This window comes from Physeter macrocephalus, chromosome 2, assembly GCF_002837175.3.
Source record: "Physeter macrocephalus isolate SW-GA chromosome 2, ASM283717v5, whole genome shotgun sequence".
NCBI classification, from domain to species: domain Eukaryota; kingdom Metazoa; phylum Chordata; class Mammalia; order Artiodactyla; family Physeteridae; genus Physeter; species Physeter macrocephalus.
The window spans coordinates 83,115,601-83,137,607 of NC_041215.1; the positions used below are offsets into that span (position 1 = coordinate 83,115,601).

At 36.9% G+C, this 22,007-nt stretch overlaps 1 protein-coding gene and 1 pseudogene across 1 annotated transcript in view; one reads left to right on the forward strand and one right to left on the reverse strand.

Annotated features, from left to right (window-relative positions):
- PDE11A (phosphodiesterase 11A) overlaps nt 1-22,007 on the reverse strand; it is a 427,170-nt gene that overhangs the window by 381,750 nt on the left and 23,413 nt on the right. The window lies entirely within an intron of this gene.
- On the forward strand, nt 8,924-9,783 carry LOC102978289 (cytosolic 5'-nucleotidase 3A-like; annotated as a pseudogene).

Genomic DNA, 22,007 nt, shown 5'->3' on the forward strand with positions numbered 1-22,007 from the left:
CATACGACCCAGCAATCCCACAACTGGGCATATACCCTGAGAAAACCATAATTCAAAAAGAGTCATGTACCACAACGTTCATTGCAGCTCTATTTACAATAGCCAGGACATGGAAACAACCTAAGTGTCCATCGACAGATGAATGGATAAAGAAGATGTGGTACATATATACAGTGGAATATTACTCAGCCATAAAAAGAAACGAAATTGAGTTATTAATAGTGAGGTGGATGGACCTAGAGTCTGTCATACAGAGTGAAGTAAGTCAGAAAGAGAAAAACAAATACTGTACGCTAACACATATATATAGAATCTAAAAAAAAAAAATCGTTCTGAAGAACGTAGGGGCAGCACAGGAATAAGGACACAGATGTAGAGAATGGATTGAGGACATGGGGATGGGGAAGGGTAAGCTGGGATGAAGTGAGAGAGTGGCATGGACTTATATATAGTAGCAAATATAAAACAGATAGCTAGTGGGAAGCAGCCACATAGCACAGGGAGATCAGCTCAGTGCTTTGTGTCCACCTAGAGGGGTGGGATAGAGAGGGTGGGAGGGAGACGCATGAGGGAGGAGATATGGGGATGTGTATATATGTATAGCTGGTTCACTTTGCTATAAAGCAGAAACTGACACACCATTGTTAAGCAATTATACTCCAATAAAGAAGTTTAAAAATAAGTAATTTTAAAGTTTGCTTTAAAAGTTCTAAATATTCTTAAACCTTTTAAAACATATTTTCAAATGTTTTAAAAAACATTTTGAATCATTCTTTCTTGTGAGAATATGATAATAAAAGTACATGATTACCTGATATTAAAATATATCTTAGGGACTTCCGTGGTGGTGCAGTGGTTAGGAGTCCACCTGCCAATGCAGGGGACACAGGTTCGAGCCCTGGTCCGGGAGGATCCCACATGCCGCAGGGCAACTGGGCCCATTCACAACTACTGAGCCTGCGCTCTGTTGCCTGTGGGCCACAACTACTGAGCCCACATGCCAAAACTACTGAAGCCCACGCACCTAGACCCCATGCTCCAGAACAAGAGAAGCCACCGCAATGAGAAGCCGGTGCAACGCAACGAAGAGTAGCTCCCGCTTGCCGCAACTAGAGAAAGCTCGTGTGCAGCAATGGAGACCTGGCACAGCCAAAAACGAATAAATAAATTTATTTAAAATATATATATATATATATTTATCTTAAAGCTACAATAACTAAAACAATGTGAAACTGGTTTAAAAAATTGATGAGAGTATAATGCCAAATATATATGTGTATATATACATATGTATATATGTGTGTGAATAAATGTATTTAATCATAAGAGTAACATTTCAAATCAGAAAATAATAAATTATTCAATTAGTTACATATTTGGGAAAAGTAAGATTCTTTCCTCACGTTATACATCAAAATTTATTTCAAGCAGAATTTGAAGATAAATATACTCATCTCTTGATGAATTACAAAAGTGGAACAGATCACTCAAACCCTGCCAAGACACATTTCTTATTTTAACATGAAATACTAGGAGAAAAATGTCTGAATATTAATTATAATAGTCAATAATATGAGAATGCATATATTCCAGATATTATCAAGTAAATCCTAAATTTGCACTCAGAAAAGTCAATGGCCTTATGTTCAAATGTTGGCCTTCTTTTCCACCAAATCTTTAACCAAAGCAGCCAATAAAAGTAAGACTAATTCCATTTCTTTCATTTGTTCATTTCAGCTAAGATTCTTATCAGAAGTACAAATGGTCAAAAGTTTTCAGTAGAAGAATGAATAATGACATGAATAACTATAAACTAAATCATCATTTACTTTACTTGGAAATTATATTAAAACATTTTTATAATTTAAAAAGTTAAATGTCAAAAGTAAAATAATAAAAGAATGGAAGGAATATAACTGGAAATTTGTCTGATCTCACTACAGGGAAGTCTTTCAACCCATAATACCAAAAGGAGGAAACATAAACACTAATAGATTTGACTAATAACAATTTTAAATTTCAGTACCTAAAAAATAATACAAAGAATTAAAAGTAAAATAAAATTGGAAAAACATTTTTAAACACATCTGGCTGACAAAGTGTTAAATCCTAAACACACAGAATTCTTACTAATTAATGAGGAAAAATGAGCAATGGGTAAGAATCAGAAATTAACAAAATAAAAAACTGATGGGAAAAAATTGTCTCATATTTCACATAAATATTTGAAAACTGTCAAATTACCACAACAGTTACAGTTTTTCTGTAAAATTGGCAAAGATTTAAAATTTGAGGTGTCAAGATACCTAGATTTATTGAAAGTTTTTGTGAAAAGTTTTTGTATAAAAGTCTACTTTTATGCATTGCTGGAGAGAATACAAGTTAGTGCAATATATATGGAGAACAATGTGGCAGTAAGTAACAAAAACCTTTAAACTATTCACTTTTCAATACAATAATTTTATTTCTAGGAATTCATAAGAAAAAATTGAAAAATACCTAAATATTCAACAGGAAATTGATTATGTTATGGTATATTCACACTATCACTAAAGAAGTTTATAGGTTATTACTATACATGTTATAAATAATTTTATTCTGACATGAGAAAGTGACACAAGGAAAAGAAGTTTAAAACACAGTATTAATTAGCATAGTTACATCAAAGTGATGGGATTACCATTCAGGATAGCACTACAGCTTCAGAAGTGCCCTCCAAAAAGATAGAAGTCTTTATACTATTGAACTGCCAGTAAAATAGACAGGCAAGATATACCAAATGACAACTGTCAAGATGGCGGTGAGTCAATCTTCATAAGTAATATAAATATGTGAAAAACATACAGCATAGCACTCTATACTTTTAGCAGGATATAGCAGCCATCTAAATGGCCCTGTTAGTTTTTAAAGCCATTATCATCCTGGCTATAAAACTCTTTACCATAAAAATTCAGTCCAACTGAATTGCTACATGGAATGCTAAAGGAATTTGATATTTCCTGAAAATCACAGAGAGCTAAGAACAAAAAGATTGTCAAGATGCTATAGTTGGGGGCTTCCCTGGTGGCACAGTGGTTGAGAGTCCGCCTGCCGATGCAGGGGACACGGGTTCGTGCCCCGGTCCGGGTCCGGGAAGATCCCACATGCTGCGGAGCGGCTGGGCCCGTGAGCCATGGCCGCTGAGCCTGTGCGTCCGGAGCCTGTGCTCCGCAACGGGAGAAGCCACGACAGTGAGAGGCCCGCGTACCGCAAAAAAAAAAAAAAAGATGCTATAGTTGGGCAATGTTCTGATATGTGAAGTGGATGGATCTTTCAACTCTCTCAGCCTCTGACCCTTTCCACATTTAATTGGTAAACATCACAGCAACTTAATTTGGCAGAGTGTGTACAGTATAGTGGTGGAAAACATCTGATTTTCCAAAAGGATGAATACTGGAAACCAAAAACTAGTAGCCTCATATTGGTAAAACAAAATTCTCAACAAACTATTAAACCAGTAGATGTAAGTATGGAAGAAAATGATAAAAGCAAATCTTCCAACCACAAGATTGCGTTCAGCCACTGAAAGCCCAGGTTAGAAAAAGCCACATCATCCACTGCAAAGAGGACTTGCAAGCAGCATGTCACTACTTCCCACTGATCTTCCAGGTGGATCCCTGGGCCTAGCTGGTTCCATGCACATTCCTTTCCCCACTGTCAGCCACTGTGTCCCTGAAGCCTTTCTTTCCTTTTCCTAGGCCAGGCTCTATTCCCCTGGTGCTCACCCTAGCTTGGCTGCAAATAAGCAGCTGTGCTGAGAGTACTCAGACTCCCTCCAGAAGGTAAACGGCCATGTGCTCCACAAAACAATGGGGGCATGTATCTCCAGCCCTCAGGTTTTAGAGTAAGAGTGATGAATCAAACTGGAGGTGTCAACACGTGGTTTGTTTCCACCAGAGGATTGTTTTCATCAACAGGAATTATTCATAAATCGTCCAGAGAGACACAGGAGTGGACTCAGCACCCAGGGTGCCTTTTCCGGGATAAAGCACCAAGATACTTTCTAAGAAATGCTTGTAAGTAGGAGCCTTCTAGACATACACACTGGAGAACTGAGTCAGCCTGATTTTTGGCAGCTTTGTCTAAGTTATTCCATCTTGGATAGAGTTGGTTAGTGCCTCCTAGAAATGGTCTCCTGCCTGATGCCTTGTTCCAGATATTTCCTAGGCCAGCTGGCAGAACTCTGCACTGGCTGTTTTATGAACTAGATCAAGCCCTTAGCAGAGCCAGTCAATTATACCGTTCATCATATTTTGCAGGTCTGTGTTCTGCTGGGTTAGACAGATTGGACATATCAGCTAGCATTCACTCTCATAGAAGCAACAGGGTCAGGAAGCATTTTATAAATCTCAATTTACTTCTGAGATGCTTCAATTGAATGAGCAATCAATTTAACCAACTACAGTTCTTCCCTGGTTTAGGATCTGCACAGGATGGAACAACAAAAGCAGAAACCACAGCAAATCCTGGGCTGCTCCACATGCTCTCTTAGACAGAGTAATAATACACTTCCAATATCTATGGCAACTCCAACTGTAAAACTTACTAGTGAGTCCCTCTGTCTTTTAAGTAAGTCCCTCTGCCTTACATAAAAAGAAAGATTATCAATGGGCATCATCACGTATTATCTCCCCCACAATAACCCACCCACCAACATGCTCATATACAAGTACATCTGATACATCTGGCTACACACTACACCCAACAAGAAGACACTTCATATGACTGGTCAAGTTGACATTGACTATTTATGAAAATTGACCAGAAGCTAGGTCATAAAGCTAGCCAATTTGAAATCATTATGTGAAATAACTGGTATCACACAGAACATATCATTTCACCCCAATGTACTTTAGTTATTAAAAAATATGTAACTAGAGGAAAAAATACTTGAAAATTTAAAATATATTTCTAAACTAACTATCAACCAAAAAAAAATAAAATGGAAATTATAAACTATTTAGAAAAAATAAATATTTAGAAAAATACCAGGATTATATAAATATTATGTACCAAAATGGTAGGACACAGTTAAAGAGGTTCTTAAAGTTTAGTCTAAAATGCTTACATTAAAAAGAAAAGCTCAACTTAATGAAGTGATCATACAACCATATGGAATTAGAAAAAAGAACAGCAAAATAAACTCAAGAAGATGAGAGAAAATAATAAAAATAATAGCAGAAGTTAATGAAAAAGAAAATAAACATATAATGAAGAGGATCAACAGAGGTCAGAAAAGTAATAAAATATACAAATCTCTGGAGAAAATAATCAAGGGGAAAAAAGAGAAATGCATTTTTAAAAATTTTAATCAGGAATGAAAAGGGGCAAAGCTATAATTGCTACAGAGATTAAACAGATAAGATGTTATGAATGAGTTTGTGTCTATAAACATGAAAACTTAGATGAAATAAACAGATATATACAGCTTAACAAAAGAGTCCTATAAGCTTTAAAGAAATTGAATCAGTAGTTCAAAATAGTCCCATTACACACACATACATACACACACACACACACACACACACACACACACACACACTGGATCCAGACAGATTTCTAGGAAATTCTACCAAATGTTTAAGCATTGGGAAATTCTAATCTTATGCAAAGTATTTCACACAATGGGAAAAAAAAATCATTTGTTATATAACTTTGCCTTCAAAACCTGATGAGGATATTATAAGCAAAGAAAAATATAGACCAGTCTCACTAATGAATGAATACACATTCAAAACCTCTAAAAAATAAACTTTTTTTTTTTTTTTTTTTTTGCGGTACGCGGGCCTCTCAGTGTTTTGGCCTCTCCTGTTGCGGAGCACAGGCTCCGGACGCACAGGCTCAGCGGCCATGGCTCACGGGCCTAGCCGCTCCGCGGCATGTGGGATCTTCCCGGACCGGGGCATGAACCCGTGTCCCCTGAAACGGCAGGCGGACTCTCAACCACTGCACCACCAGGGAAGCCCTAAACATTTTTATAAAACAAATCAGATGGTGGATAAAAAGATAATTTGTTATGATCAAGTTGGTGTTTCCTAGGAAACCTAGATTGGTTTATCATGAGAAGATCAATTAAAGTAACTCACCATGTTAACATGTTAAGGTGGAAAAATATTGTATCTTAACAGAAGTAGGAAAAACTGGATAAAATTTTACATCCATCTGTGATGTAAAAAAATAAAAGCAACAACCTCCTTAGCAAACTGGGAATAGAAGGCACTTAGCCCAATAAAGGGCATTTCAAAAAACCCACAGAAACCTCATATCTTAACAATGAAACTCTGACAGCATCTTCTATAAGATCAGGTTCAATATAAGGATGCCTGTCTTCATCAATCTTATGCTACATTGTTCTGGAGGACCTTGCATAGTAAATCAAGAAAAAGAAATAAAAGCTAAAGGACTAGAAAAAAAAGAAACAAAAACCTTCATTATTTTACAGATATGATCACTTACATAGAAAATCTCAAAAAACAAAGCTTAACACATAGGGGTTATTTAATAAATGTTTGTTGAGAAAAATAAGCAATAAAATAGTTGTGAGGATTAAGTGAGATCACCTATGTTGACTATTTGGCACATAGTAGGAACTTAGTTACTACTAATTTCCTTTCCCTTAAAATTTACTTTTAGGTATCTATGTCATGAGGGAGAAGGATTTTTAAAAAGTAAAAATTTCAACCCAATGTTCATAGCAGCATTATTTACAATTGCCAAGATATGGAAGCAACCTAAGTATCCAACAACAGACGAATGTATAAAGAAGTGCTTGTGTGCGTGCGCGCACGCAATGGAATACTACTCAGCCATAAAAAAGAAGAAAATTTTGCCATTTGCAACAACATGGATAAATTTGGAGGGTATTATGCTAAGTGAAATAAGTCAGGCAGAGAGAGACAAATAATGTATGATATCACTTATATGCAGAATCTAAAAAATACAACAAACTAGTGAATATAACAAAAAAGAAGCAGACACAGATATAGAGAATAAACTAGTGGTTACCAGTGGGGAGAGAGAAGGGTAGGAGATTAAGAGGTACAAACTATTATGTATAACATAAACTATAAGAATATATTATACAGCACAGGGAATATAGCCAAAATTCTATAATAACTATAAATGGAGTATAACCTTTAAAAATTATGAATCACTACATTGTCCACCTATAACATAATATTGTACATCAACTATACTTCAATAAAAAAATGTTTATATCTTCAATAAAGTATTAGCAAGTGAAAAATAAAAAGTAAAAATTTAAATTAATAAAAAGGATGTTAATTAACTATACTTCAATTTTAAAAATGGTTAAAATGTTTAAAAAAAAGAAGGATGTTAGATTCAAAATCAATACACAAAAGTAAATTGCATTTCTAGAGACCCACAACAGTTGGCTAAAATTGTAAAGTTTTTTAAAGATGCAATTTAAAATAGCAATAAACATTTTTAAATACCTAGTATAAAATAAGGAAAGTGTAAGTCTTCTAAAGAGAAAACTAAAAAACTTTATTGGAAGATATTAAAGATCAAATAAATAACTAGGAAGATCTATCATATTATTGGGTGGAAAGACTGAACATCATAAAGCATATCAAATTCTCTCCAAATTGATCTACAATGTCAGTGTAATTCAAATAAAATTTCTATCAGACTGTGTATTACGTGCATGTGAAACTCAACAAGCTGATTCTAAAATTTACATGAAATAAAGGGCCAACAAAAGCCAAGACACTCCTGAAGAGCAAAATGTGGGGTGGGGTTAGGAGCTCCCCCCTCCTAGATAAAGATTTACTGTAAGCTATGGAAATTATATCAGTGTGATACTGGTACAGGCACAGACTAATAGATCAAAAGAAGAATAGAGAGTCTAGTAACAAACCCATGCTAATATGGAAAATGGAAAACTACTTATATATGGAAATGACACTATGTCAATTGTTTATCCAAAAAGAAAAGAAAAGTTGTATCCCTATTCTAACACAAAAATGAACTGCATTAGATTAAATACTTCATATGGAATACCAAATTATAAAATTTTCTAAAGATGATATAGAATGCTTTTTTTTTTTTTTTGCTGATTTATTTGGTTGCGCCAGGTCTTAGCTGCAGCAGGCAGGCTCCTTAGTTGCGGCTCTCGGGCTCCTTAGTTGCAGAAGGGTCTTAGTTGTGGCAGGTGGTCTCCTTAGTTGCAGAATGCATGTGGGATCTAGTTCCCTGACCAGAGACCAAACCCGCATCCCCTGCATTGGAAGGCAGATTCTTAACCACTGCGCCACCAGTGAAGTCCCTCAAATGCTCTTCTTTATAACCTTTTATTTCTTAAAATTAAAAAAAGAAGCAAATAATGCAAAATTTAATGAGATCGATAAATTAAATTGCATTAAAATTAAGAACTTGAGCTCATGATTAAAAATGAAATGCAAGCAATAGAGAAGAAGATGTTTGAAATATATATAACCAGTAAGGGGTGTTAGAACGATATATGCATATATTTTAAGAACTCCTACAAATCAGTAAGAAAAAGGTATACTCAGTAGAAAAAAATGGGCAACTGACATGGACAAGTATTTCATAGAAAAGGAAATACTAAAACACAAACATATGAAAAGATGATTGAGGGGGTATTCACAGGGTTCACCATGGAGCATGTGTTTGGCTTGCTGCCCACTGTAATTGGCCTCTTCTTTTCCTGGCTGGGAGGCAAATGAGGGCCCTGAACCAGGTGGCTATAAGAGGAGTGGACTCAGAAGGGAGTGCCAGAGTTTGTGCCCTGGTGGCAGTGGTAGTACTGATCCAACACACATTCACCTTGAAGAGGAAGACACAGTGGACGATCAGTATCATTGAGATGAATATTGGATAGCTAAGAAATGACAATCAAGAGTCCACTGTCTTTGTAAAAATGATGCCAAAATTGCAGAAACATTCGATTCACATCAAGAACTCTACAAAGGTAGAAGAAATTATCTGCGATCTTGTCAAAGGAGGAGGTGTCATACTTCAGCTACTAACAGACTTTGATATGACACTAAGTAAATACAAAGGAAAAAGATGCCCAACATGTCATAATATCACTGACAACTGTAAACTGGTTACAGGTAAATGTCCAACCAAAAAGATATTCAACTAAAGGAAAGATATTCTCTTGAAGTTGATCTAGTTCTTACCAGAGATGAAAAGTACATTTACATGGTAGAATAGTATACTAAGTCACATAATTTGCTTGTTGAACAAGCTTCATCAAAAGCTAAATTTAAAGAATTTGCGGAAGAATTTGAAGACATGTTCAAGGAAGGATATGAGAATTTATTTGATAAGCTCCAACAGCATAATATCCCTGTGTTCATACTTTTGCACTGCATAGGTGATGTACTTATCTGTCAAGCTAGTGTTATCATCCAAATGTCAAAGTGGTGTCCAACTAATGGATTTTTAATGAAAATGTGGCTTTTTTAAAGCACATAAAAGGGAATAAATATAATATTTAACAAAAACAGACTATTCAATCCACAGTAAGACAATACCAACATAATTCTGTTTGGAGACTCTCAAAGAGACAATAATAGCAGATGAAGTAGCCAATGTTAAACACATTCAGAAAACTGAGTATCTAAATGAGAGAATGGGTGAACTTTTAGAAAAGTGCATGGGCTCTTATGATATTGTTTTAGTACAATTTAGTACTCATTGGAGGTAGTCAACACTATCCTACAGAAGATTCTATATACAAGTATCTTTTAGGAACACCTCTCTCCCATAGGAGAAATTGATACAAGAACTGCTCATCTGTTTATCTTGCTGAAAGACTGCTATTCATAATATATTCTTGCTCTTGAAGTTTTTCCTTTGTTACTCCTATGTTTTCAAATATGTTGACTGACTGCATCAGCTGGAAACTCTTTATTACCTACCTCTCACAACACACTTCATTTTTTGAACAGGTAAAAAAAAAAGAAAACTTAAAGCCAAAATTAGAAAATAACTCCCTACTTTTCCAAAGTCAATTTTGTAGTTAATATTATCATGCACTTTGTGAGGAGTCTTTTTTTTTTTGTGTGTGGTACGCGGGCCTCTCAGTGTTGTGGCCTCTCCCGTTGCAGAGCACAGGCTCCAGACGCGCAGGCTCAGCGGCCATGGCTCACGGGCCTAGCTGCTCCACGGTATGTGGGATCTTCCCAGACCGGGGCACGAACCCGTGTCCCCTGCATTGGCAGGCAGACTCTTATGCATTTCAACATGAATTAATCTCAAAAACATAATGGTGGGCAGAAAAAGCAAGAAACAGAAGATTGTACATAGAATGATTCCATTTATACAAAGTTCAAAGACAGAGAAAATAAAATTGCATATCGTATAGGAAAACATACATAGGTGGCAAAACCGTAAAAACAAAAAAAGCAAGGGAATAATTACAGGATGGTGATAACAGGGGTAGGGCTCAGGAGGGAGGATAGTAAAGTTGTGAAGGGGCAGCAGACAACTTCAGGGGTAATGGCAATGTTTTATGTTTTAACCTGGTGTAATCAGAAGGATGTCCAGTTTGTAATTATTCTTTACTCTGTACGTGTGTATTTTCTCCCCTTTGGATATGTAATACATTTCATAATTTTCAATAAAGGCAATGGACAATACAATGAAAACTGAAGATCCAAAGCTCCTGTCGTTGCCAATATGTTCAGCACACGTTTTGTTTTTACTTTAATTTGCAGGGGTCCAAGGGGTATGCTTTAGCAACGTACATGAGCAGTTAACAACCCAGTTCTCACTGTGTTAATGGGAACTGAAACTTTACTCCATGGAGTTATTGGTACTAAAATGGAATGTTTATTCAGAGAACTCCACACCTCAATTTGTTTCCTTTTCTCATTCTTTTAGTGTGTTGACATTACCATATATTACAGATAATCTACTAAACAGAACTGCCTTCCTTCTCTACAGTTCTTTCCACATTGTTGTCCCAATTAACTTTTATGACTTTGATACTACTGATATGTAACTTTAAGTTAATAATCTAATCAACAAATACAGATTGATAGTAATAAGCAATCAATTTTTTCAACTATGTCACTTCTCCAAAGAAATATTAACCTCTAACTGGATAAAACTTAAAATGAGCTATCTTCACACGCAAAAAAAATTTTTTCAAAAGTGGCACAACCCAATATTTAAGTCCACGTGGCAATATTTCTCCAGTTTTTCCATAATACTTTGTATGACAGATGGCACTGTCAAGGTACCAAAGCACTTAATTCTGCTTTTGAACTACTATCTGTCCAGTTTATCTGCTCTATATCCTCTTCTCTAAGAAAAGACAAAATTTCAAGCATTATCCTCCTAGATGTCACAATACAAATAGCTGTACCTGCCTGTGAATTCAAGGACTCCCTTGAACAAAAGTTTCTTATAAGACCCATATTTATCATCTGACAAAAGCTTTAGATGACCACACAAAAATAATTTTCCCACATAAGAAGTTTTTGCTTTCTTTTGAAAAAACTGTAAAGAAATGGTATAAATATTACTATTATTTTTTTATGTTTCTATAGGGATCAAAGTGATGAGCATGCTTTCTTGTGTGAGCAAAGGGGACAATGGGTAGAGGGGGTAGATTTCTTATAGAGGCTCAGCTGGCTTCACATATCACATAAATATGCAATAATTCTGAAGATACATAGAATTAAATAAAATCCACACTAGTTATATGTTTTATCTATTTTATATTATAACAGATGTAACAGAAATTTCTACAAATACAATTTTAAAGGGTAAGTGGCTAATCAAAATTAACAACTTGTATGCATATTAGAAGATATTAAAGTATAGGTAATCAGTTTTAGATGATATATCTTCCACTCTCCACAGGGGGCCTCAGTATGTGATTTTGTTAAGTAATATTCAGAATAGAAAAATGATTTTAAAATCCTAAAATTATATAAGATATTCTGCTATGAAGTCTCTAAAGTTATTATTATGTCACATAGAAGTTTTTAAAAAAACACCAGTTAGAGCAAGAAGACTGTAACCAAGCAAGACATAGCTTCTTCCTGAAAAACTGCTCTATATCAACCTCGTACTAAATCACTGGAGCAGGCAACTAGGGGTAAAAATATCCAAACAATTCACCAACATTGGACTCCAGAGCTTCCAAGCAGTCATAACACCCATCTCTATTTTGATGTTCAGGGTACCAAGAAAATATACCCAAAACACCAATGACAGAAGACTCTAATGTCTTTAATGGCTTTGTTCTTGTCAACTGGGAAGAATACCATCAGAGTTGCATGGTAGAGATTTTACATATACAGAACCTGAGGCAATAAGTAGTTAAGCAATGCACCCAAGGCCATGGGCAATAAGTGACTGAGCCTGGATACTAACAGACGACTGCTTAATTTTGCAAATCCACACTGTGTACTCAGATTTTATATGGCACGTGGTCTGAATCTTAATTAGAAAAACTTGAACCAACTTTGGTCCAGATCCACAGCAGCTAGCAAAGACAGCTGGAATAAAATTTTCTCTGTTGTTTTTTGTCTTATGCTCCTAAATTTTGTCTCAATAGAGGTCTTAAGGCCCTTAATAATTCATCCTGATCGATTCCATTGTAGGAATAGAGTGACATACTGAGGAAAAGAAACCTGCTTAATCTCCTTGACCTGTCATCTCCGACAATCCACCCAAGGGTGCCCTTAGCATTTGATACCATCTTTTCAGATTGGCCTCTTGCATGAAATAGGATCATAACAGCTTGTAAATTTCCTAGCCACAAATTCCTTAAATTCAACTGAGATAAAAGCAGATGAGAAATAATTCTTATAACCCATATTTTTGCAATTAACTGGCTTAGAGTTGTACTTGCTGCAGTAATAATCTGAGGCAATACCATCTCCTTAAAGCCATCATGAGAAGGAATTACCACAATTAAAATAATCTTCCATGGGTTGATCATGCAAAACTCAATACATCTTGGCCAATGTTTCTTAATAAATTCCCAAGGAAAGGTAAGTGCTTCTGATGGGTCATGACAGGAAGCCTGAGCTCTATTCCTGTCTCCTCTAACAGTCAACTGAGGGCTCAGGACACTGGCTCTGGATCAGTATGCAGTACAGCAGAAGCCTTGGTTAGGTGTAGGGATGGGTATCATGTGCTTTCGAGAGGTCAAAAGGTGGAAAAGGGTGGCGAACAGAGGTAGCATTTGAAAAAAAGGCCAAATCAGAAAGGTGAGAGGCGCCTGTAAAAAGCAGTCAATCAGGAATTCCCTGGCAGTCCAGTGATTGGGACTCTGCGCTTTCACTGCCGAGGGCACGGGTTCGATTCCTGGTCGGGGAACTAGGATCCCACAAGCCCTGCGGCATGGCCAAATAAATAAATAAACGACAAACATTAAAAAAAAAAAAAGCAGTCAATCAGAGGGCCAATTAAGAGAGGAACAATCTAGGTACACTGTATCAAGAAGAAGACTGGGACATTCACAGCACTTGGTGGGAGGCACAGAATGGTGGAAAGCAACTTCTGAAACAAATTCCTGTGATGAGAAACTGGGATACTGCTCCCCTTGGGCGTGGGTGGTGAGGAGAAGCTTAAAGATTCTGGAAAAAAAGATTTTATAGTTTTTTTTTTCTTTTACAGTATAAGGACGAATTATAAACCTTTAGACATAGATTCTAATGTATTGTCATAGAGACAATTTCTGGTTGTGGTTCGTTCAGTGTGGCCTTATACTATTACAATCATACCTGGCTGATATTAGGTACTCAGTATGCATTTGTGAAGTGAAATTTAAGGAATGGCATGCTTTTTGATAAGAACCAATGCTATTTTCCTCACAGACAGTATCTGTCATGGGCAGATGATTCACACTGAGGCCTTATAAATAGCATGAATTCCTTAGGAAATTTCTCCACAAGCCCCTCACTTCACACTAAATTCAAGATATTAGCCAAATCCTGCAGTGCTAAGTATATGTATAAATCAAGTCAGGATTCTACTGACACTAAACTTGAAGAGAGAACAGTGACACAATCTGGCTTTGCAGCAGCAGGCAGTCCATGACTTTGACTTTCAACCTTGGCCTTCTAAGTCATCAGACAAGCATACAGTAGACAGTGTCATACCAACTACTCCAGCATTGCATGTGCTAGGTTAGCCTTTAACAGAGGTACTAAATGAGGCTTGTGATCTGTTTAAATGTAAAGGAATTGAGGTAATAATGGAACTAAGCGATTCTTCAGATAATAAGAATGATGGCTATCATTTACCAAGAGCCTACCATGGACCCAGTATCTGGGCCAGGTGTTTTACATTCATATAATATTCACAACAGCCATGCAAAGTGAATATGATTGGCCCCATTATACACACAAGGAACCTGAGGCGAAAAAGTAACTAACTTACATCGTGTAAGTAATTTACCAATAACTGTGCTAGAGTGTGAATAACTCAGAGATGCTTGAATCTAAAGCTTGGGCATTTTTTTACCATACTATGTTACTTTGAAGAGTTAGCCATTTGTGCTCTGGGCCACTGCCCATGTTGTTAAATGCAGCTCCAAAACCATAAAGAGATCTGTCAGTGGTAAAAAACAATAGTTTCCGTTCAACTTAATGTACTAGAACAGAGTCAGAAGTTAATACTGTTTGTCATTCTTCTCGTTGGCCAGCTCAACACCACGGTCACATTTTTTTCTAGTCTATAATTAAATATATAGCAAAGGTTGACTTCCATAGAAGGAAAACACAGAAGAATCAAGTAAGCCTCCCAAAAACTTGAAGCTCTTGCTTCATGAAGAGTAGGCACACCACAAATTGCAAATATCTTTCCCCAGGTGCAGCCCATTTCACAGAAAAGATGAAATGACCAAAGAAAGTGAAGCTAGAATCCCAATTTGATTTTATTTTCCGAAAACAGAAGGATGATATGCAAGTACAATGTGTGATTTCCTGATATATTCCCCTGAGTTAAACCTCTCATGATCACGGTCATATAGGAAGTTCTTGGGAAATGTGAAAAACACTGGATGTGATGACATTAGTCCTGAATTCCCTATCCCTGCTCTGCTACTGTTTAGCTCCAAAATTCTGGTCCATTTAATTTTTCTAAGCCTCAGTTTCTTCACTTTTTTAAATGAGGATAATGATTCCTACCTTTCACAGCAGTAAGGATGAATTGCGATAGTATAGGTTGAAGCATTTTATAAATCATAAAGTTCCAAACAAATATACCACCACATTCAGAATACAGAACAGGAATCAGACTAGAAGCATTAGGAACTCTCCAATTCCCAAGTTCTGTCCCCACAAGTCTTGACTTACTTCCTGTCTTGAGTTCTGTAATATTTCCCTATATGTTATTTCTGGGATGTTATCCCTCACCCCACTTATTATTTCTGATTGCTTCAGTGGGTGTCTGTCCCCAGCAATCAAACAAACCCATGACTAAAGCAACAAATGCCCCCAAAGGACTTCCCCTCTAGCCAAACAGGAAAGAGCTGTTGGACCAATAAATCACTGTTATGGCTATTAACTCCAATGCCTTACTTACAGTTCACCTATAGTTTCCAAAAAGTTTCACAGCAATTTATTCTAGGATAATTTGCTTGCTTATATACTCCAGAGCTCCAGATCTTTTCTTGGAAACAGGTGTACATCTCTTACTCTACAATGGATATATGCAATTATAAAATCTTCAGAGAATAATTCTATCTCTGCCTTAAAAATTATCAATATCTCTCAAATATCACAGGAAATCTGTTAACAATTTCCTCCAGTTAAATCCTAATGATGTAAACAGATTTTCTTGGTAGGTTTAGGTACTAAGCAGTTGTGATGTTTTTCAAACCTTTCATCTTTAAAGGAACTGTCCATGTTGTACACTCACAACCCAGCTTCCAGAAATATCAACTGTAGTCCATGTCAAAGTTGTCTCACAACTTTGGTAAAGGGCATTATGAAAAGATGTTGTTGAATAGCTCATTACTCATTGTTTATACACCACAACAGAGGCTGCAGCTAGTGGTTCTCAAGAACACAAATTGTGGCCCCAAACATTCTGGGTTCAAACCCTGGCTCTCCAACTTATTAGCAGTGTGATCTTGGGGAGGTTGCTTAACCTCTCTGTACCTCAGTTACTTCAATTGCACAATAGATTGATAATAGACCTACCTTACAAAATTGTTGCGTGAACTATGTAAAGTGCTTAAGACAATACCTGGCAAACAGTAAGTGTCTTATAAATGTTAGCTCTTACTACTTTTATTACTTTGCCTTCACAGGCATTAATGGGTTATACTGCATGCAGTGAAGTTTCCTGAGTCATCGTGTCCCAAACTCTACAAACATGATACAACTCCTGGGATCTTTGCTTGTAAATAATCAACAACTCCTCATGTCAATGGATGTAAATTGCTAACACACCTTCTGAAAGGCATTCTAACAGATTTTTGAACTTCCTATTCTGTCAAGGAGCCGTCTTCTTTCATGGGCAGGACTATTACAACCTTGAATACATGAACAAGACATGAGTATAATCCTTAGTATCTCCCATAGTAGTAAAAGTGTGCAGTCTTGACAAAGTTAGACAACCTGGGCTTGGATCCTGGCTCTGCCATTTACTAGCTGTGTAAACTTTGGCAACTTACTGAACCTCCCAAAATCCAGTTTCTTCACATGTAAAATGTGGAAAGTAATGATATCTATGTCACCGAGCTTTGTGAGGATTAAATGAGATAACTAAATCTTAGCATAGTGCCTAGAATATAGCATATTAATTTTTCTTTGGTTTGCTTAGTCCAGTTGAAAATGAGTTCTTTGCCTGTGTGTTAATTGAAAAATTCTATTAGCAGTTGATACTTTAAGGACTATAAAATGTAAGGATGAAGTTTTACTAGCAGAAGTCTTTTCTTGTGCCATTATCTTGTGTCAGATTTAGTCCACATGAAGAGGCATTTTTGGAAGATTTTATTATAAACCTTATAATATAGAATAATCTTGGAGCATTTGTCTAACAAATATATAGAAATATGTTGAAAAGGTGACTGACCTCTGAAAAGAATCATCAATGCTTTCTTTCTACTTAAATTTATTTCTTTTCATAATGTAAGAATTGGGGTCAGAACTTCAGAATGATAAAGTCATAGAGTTAGAAGGTTAGAGATGTCTAGAGGAAGGCTGTTAACTGCCCCCATTCAAGTCAGGCAGACATGACTTAAACATGGTTTGTCTTTGGCAAAGCTGAGCTAGTCTGGCCATTGTTGGTTCCTTGGTAGATTTTCTTTACTCTTCTCAGTCCTAGAACCTATCCTGGTCCCATTATTGTTCTTACCAAGTGGTCAATTCATTTCTGTTCATGTTAACTGCTAATTAACTTGTTCACAGCTGATGGGCTCTCAGAGATGTTTGGAGATTCTTACAGTTGGAAAAACCAGAAATACTGAGGGAAATTAAGCTATAATAGTAGAATTATAGGTTGTGAAGTTGTTAGTTTGGGGGAAAGATCATTGCCTGATATATTTTGCCCACTGTTCCTTTGTCTAGGGCCTATCTTATTCCTGTGGACGCATTAATGTCCTTGGATTGGAATAATTATGCAGAAAAACTTTCTTTGATTTTTGATTTGGAGACGAAGAGACTCAGATTCTATTATATAATAGTTGGCTATCTCCTCTATTGCAGTTAATGGGAAGACCCAGAAAGCAATCCTGAACCCAAATCATTTCTTTCCTAAAGATATCACCCAATGACAATACCAAGGAATGGCTTATCTCCAGCCTTCCCAAAGATATGTAAAGATAATGTGTAGCTATACAAATAGAGCTTTATTACAAGTCCCCTAGACTATACTGCCAGCCAGGTGGCAGTCCTGAGCCCCTCCTGTAACATTCTGGAGCAGCCACTGGTAAGACTGAGTGGCTCTGACATGAGGCTTATTCAAAACTAAGCATACCTTGTTACAAAACTATTAATTTTACAACTCATAAGCAGTATTGTTTTGTTAGGTTTCTGCTCTTCGATTCCGTAATTAGATGAAATTTTAGAGCTTGAAGACTCTCAGAAATCATCTTCCCAGCTCTCTCATGTTACATATGAAGGTTCTGAGGTGCACAGAGAGCAGGGCATCTGCCCAAGTTCCCAAGGGTGATGAGTGCAGGGCAGCCCAGATCTGTGTCCCTCTCCTGCTCATAGGTCTTCTACGGTTCTTTACCTTCAAAGTGAAGGTAACTAGGATAACAAGCCTCTCGAATACTCTGGACCCACTTTCCTATCCATTGCTTGGACTCCTTGTTGCCTCATAAACATTCTCTGTGGGAAATGGTTAAGAGTGGAATTAGACCCATTATGAGGCAGATTCAATCATCTAGGTGAAAGAAAATGGGGACTTGGAGTGGAGTTGTGGCAGTGGAGATGGAGAAAAATGGATGGACTTGAGATCTGTTTTAAAGACTGAATCAAAAGGACTTTCTGATAGATTGAATATGGTGGGTGAATAAAGGAAGGAATCAAAGATGACAGCCAGGTTTCTGGCTTGGGTAACTGAGGATAAGGAAGATAAGATAGGATCAGGAGAATGTTGCAGGTCAAGGTGGTGAAGGACAGAGTGCTCTTAGTGTTTCAGATATGACAGTCTATTTGAGAGATGGCAATGGCATATGTGTGAGAGGAGGAACAACCCTCTCCTCCTTCTTTGGATTTCATGAGGCGAGATCTCCCCTAAGCTCGCCAGCCTTTGAACTGTCTCCTTGATCCTCCCCAAGGAGGTAGGGAGAGTTACCATATAAGGGTACTAGGGAGACTAATTGGGCATGCATCACCAACCCCTTCTTCCTCTTAATCTTCTGCCCACAGGAAGCATGCCTCTGCTCTGTTCCTCAATGCTGTACGTTTCAAAGTGATGGGCCTCTCTTGTGGGGAGGACTGTAGGCATCCAGCTTTGTCTATATCTGGGAGTATAGGGCTATTTAATTTTGGAGGTATTATAAGCTCATATTCCAGTATCTGCTTAGTAAGTTGTACATGTGATATTTTGATGTCCCATTTCCTCTTTTGTCTTATTTCTCATCTCAGTCAGATCAGGGTAGGAAAGAGAGATGTTGTTTACTGGGTCTTCTCAAAGCCAAGAGTAGAAGAAACAGTGATAGAGGAATAGAGAATCCTAAGTCTAACACTTATGGCCATGTGGTCTTGGGAAAAGGCCTCAGTGCTTGTTTCCTAATCTAAAAAAGGGAGAAGATAACATGCACTCCCCGCTTCTCATCAGATTATTATGAAGATCACATGAGATAATTCTGAAAAAATACCAGACTCAAATTAATATTCAAATATAGGAAACATTACGTTTAGTTCCAAATGCACTGACTAAGGAACTTAAAGATGGAACTTCTGCAAAGAGAACACCAAAAAATGGACAAATTAATATTTCTCTTGTAATAATAACTATTATAGATATTATATATCTCTCCTTAGGCAAACAGCGGTTTATCAATGGTGACAGGCATGGAGGAAAAGAAAGGAAAAAAAAATAGTCTAATGCTCATTTAGTCAAATTTTCCTATTTCAAATATTGAAAAACTGCCCTATTCTTTAGCTTTGTACATTTATACAGAACTTGAGAATTGGAAACACATTCTAATGAATGGCTTCCTTTATCAAGGATGGGAAAAAAATTATCTTTCATAAAGCTGGAAAGACAATTAAAAAAAAAACATTTCCACACACAAGCCAGGCATTACGTTCTGCTAGAAAGAAGGAAGCAAGATACAGATGTTAAGGTTCAATGTGGTTTTCGGTCAAGAGAAAACATCAACTCTAGGAAACAGAGTCACACAGCTTATAAAGTCTGGTGGACCTTCCCTGTGATGGATTGTCACAGAAGGGCAGCAGCAAGTCCTGTGGCTAAATTTTACAAATGATTAAGCAAGTTTCAGAGTGTTAGTACATTGGGGGAGAAGCAATATAATAACAGAGGTGATTAAATCCCACATGCTTCCTAGTGGATTCAGGAGGATGGAAAATATTTCTTTTCTGCCTACAAAAGGAAAAGGAAAAAAAGAAAAAAAAAATACCCTGAAGGGGACATTCACCAGCAGGAACTTTAGGTTAACAGGCAAAACCTCAAATAATCAATCAGCCTGAGAATTGCTGGCATGGTAACTTCTGGGTCACTGTTGCTAAGAATTCCTGGTGGATACTAGGCTAAGAGAAATACCAAAGAAATAATATTTATCATTGTTCTCACTTTAATAAAAGCCTGGATATTGTATACCAAGTGTTTAAATACCAATTTCCCTGTCACTTGTTCTACTTAGAATGTACAATACTTTGGGGGCAAGGTCTTTTTCACACTGCAAGGCATTGACCTACAGGAACTAAATTACAACCATGGGCCACATGGGTTAACAGTTTGAAATGTAATTAAAATTTGTGTGTTTTAAAAGAAAGACAAATATTCCATGTACCCAATTTTAAAATTTAAAAGAGAGATACTAATCACGGGCCACATGGACATAAAAAAGAAACTCAATTGTTTTCTGAGGTAGGTCTATGAGATTTTAAACTTTGATTTGGAAATTATAACTAAAACTTATTTTCATGTTATATCTGCTTTATGTTCAAGTCAGTAATATCATAGAGGGCAAGAAGAAGACATGGAAAGGAGAAGAAAGAATAAGGAAAAAGAGAGATAGCCAATTCGAAGGATGGCTGGGGGAGAATAGGATAGGGAGGGGGAAAAGAGAGGGAAATTTGGGAGGGACAAAGGGAAGCAGTTACACGAAAGGAAGACGGTGTGGAATGTCAGAAAAGAGGAAATGGAAAGCATAAGACAAAGAAATGAGAGAGGAAAGGAAAAAAGAGGAAGACAGAGGAAAAGGAAAGAGGTTGAGGCAAGCCAGTGGTTCAGAGGATTCTGAACTATGTTAGGTAAATGCACTTGTTGACAGTATCATTCCATTGAACTTTGAAGTGGTAACAATTGTGATAACTGTCTGTGGGAATGTCATTTAACTGTTTAACACAATTGGTCTCACAGATGACTTGAGAAGAATTACATACTTCTCAAAGGATTGAATCTTTTCTAAGGTAATGATAGATAATGCAAATTAAAATATCTAGAGTCCAAAAAAGAATCTGACAATCTTGGAGGATGCTTCCTGGAAACAAGTACAGACTAGAGAAACATAAATATTAATACTTCTGGTTCTTGGGGGAGAAATGGAAATGGTGGTAGTGGTACTGCATTGCTTTCATCAACGGCTTGTTGCTGGGCTCTCTACATGCATGAATTTGGTTTAAATTACCACTATGAAATCAGAGAGCTCCCAGTCTGACCTTTTATACTCTCCCTAGCGAATCACCTACCTTGCCTAAAAGACATCACTATTGCCATTTAAATAAACACATGAAAAGCAGACCATATCCTCTTTGTTCCAATGCTGCCATTATTAACTACATAATCACTATTTTCTCAAAGCCCTGGGACTGCTGTATTAGTCATAGTTGGTATCTTTTTTCTCTTGCATTTATCCTCCCAACTCTGCTAATTCCTCTTTTTTACTGATAATAGATGAAATGCTTGGTTCCTTGTGCCTTCATCTCTCTAACTTTCAGAGCCTGGACCACTAGAGCCCTGTACCTGACCACTTGACCTGGGAACCCAACCCTTCCCTCTGCTTAGGACAATCAAAGGACCCTTGTCCTATAAGTAGCCTAGTTCAGCATTATTAGCTAAACCCTTGGTCTTAATCTGACCTGTAACCTGGTACTAGTACCTAGGCCACTTGCCCTTGTGACCAAATTCTCAATTACATTCCTTTTTCTCACTTATTTACACAACAAGTATTTGTTGAGTACCCAACTACTATGAGCTAGGCATTGAGCCACACACGGGGTGCTAAAAAGCTGAAAAAGTCATAGCATCTGCCCTCAAGGAGCTCACAGCTTAATGGAGAGAAAGACAGGTGAGCCAAAATTGAA